The 1,671-nt window shown below is 45.3% G+C and overlaps 1 pseudogene; it reads right to left on the minus strand.

Annotated features, from left to right (window-relative positions):
- Nucleotides 1–210: 210 nt before the first annotated feature.
- LOC140420773 (coatomer subunit epsilon pseudogene) lies at nucleotides 211–1,382 on the minus strand (annotated as a pseudogene).
- Nucleotides 1,383–1,671: the final 289 nt, after the last annotated feature.

Below are 1,671 nucleotides of genomic sequence, written 5' to 3' on the forward strand. Positions count from 1 at the left end.
GAAAGTATTAATTTCGTAACTCGCCCATTTCCTCTGGCTCAGCACGTAGATTCCCCCCACTGTCCTTAAGTGGTCCAATCCTTTCCCTGGCCACCCTCTTGCTTTTTACATATGAATGAAAGGCTTTGGGCTTCATCTTAATCCTATTTACCAAGGACTTTTCATGACTCCTCCTAACCCTTCTCATTTCCCACTTCAGTACCTTCCTACTTTCTTTTTTTTTAACATAAGCATTGACATTTTTATTAGGAATGTGTAGAGATTTTACAGATTTCACCAAGTTTGATGACTGTTATTCTCAAACAGAGCACAAGTAAAGGTTTTAGTATTTAACAAAGAATCTAAAGTGAGTGATAAGGTTTAAGTTACGGAGGCATTACTTTAAAAAATATTTTTCCACAGCTCAGAAGCTTAACAGGTCCACTGATGTAGATTGTGGGGATATGTCTCCATCTTCACAGACACCGATTCCATTCTTCTCACGCACTGGGAGCATACTGCAGCACCAATCGATCAAACTCATTCTCCTTGGCCAAATATTCTTTAACAAACGGGTGCCCTCGATGTCCATCCTTCAGCTGGGAGAGGTAACGATTATTAACCTCAGGAGCCTTGCCCAGGTGCTGTGAAAGTACAGTGAGGTTAATGAGAGTTTCCGGATGACTGCTGTCCTTGTCTAGCGCCTCCTGTAGAACTCCTTCTGCATCATCCCACTTGCCCTGTGCCATCTGACAGGCAGCCTGTCCATTCAGAAGCAGCAAGGTTGCCGTTTACTTATCTGCCATTTCCTGGAAGATGTAATAGGCGTCCTGCAGCTTGTCCCCTCCCATGGCCAGATTCACCCAGGCTGTCGATAGCTGTGTCAGGGTGGCATCCTCATCTTGCTCGTGCATCTTCTTCAGCTCCTTTCGAGCCAGATCCAGCCGGTCAAGCTTCAGAAATATCTGTATCGACATGGCCATGCATTCCAGACACTCTCCTTGGTGCAGTGTACGTAGCGCTGAATCCGTGTTTTGCTCGTATAAATACATCGAGGCTGCCATCAGCAAGAAAGTTCTGTTGTTAATATCAACACTCTTTGCCATCTTCTTCTCCATTTCTGCTATGGTGGCATATCTTTGATCCTCACTGGACAGATATTTGGCAAGCATTCTTACAGCTTGTAATTCAGGAGCAGCTCCAGGATTGATATCATCCAGCACCACACCATATTTTCTCTGTGCAATATAAGCTCTGTAAAGGAACATTCAACTTCTTTCTCTGGACTGGACAGCTTCGCCTTCTGCGCCTCGTTGATGCACTGCTGGTAGCTGCCGATGTAGAAACTGTTGCGGACATCGAAGAACTGGTCCCCCTCCCCCTGCTGCATGGCCGCCATTTTGTTCCGCACTTACCTTCCTACTTTCTTTATACTCAAGGGTTTTGATTGTCCCCACCCTTCTAGACCATCCAAAAGTCTCCTTTTTCTTTTTGGTGAGGTTCACAATATCCCTTGTTATCCAAGGCTCCCGAAACTTCCCAGACTTATCCTTCATTCTCTCAGGAACATGACTTTCCTGAATCCTAATAACTGTCGCTTTAAAGACTCCCACTTGTCCGATGTTGATTTAGAACAAAGAACAAAGAAATCTACAGCACAGGAACAGGCCCTTCGGCCCTCCAAGCCCGTGC

Source organism: Scyliorhinus torazame, chromosome 5 (assembly GCF_047496885.1).
Source record: "Scyliorhinus torazame isolate Kashiwa2021f chromosome 5, sScyTor2.1, whole genome shotgun sequence".
NCBI classification, from domain to species: Eukaryota; Metazoa; Chordata; class Chondrichthyes; order Carcharhiniformes; family Scyliorhinidae; genus Scyliorhinus; species Scyliorhinus torazame.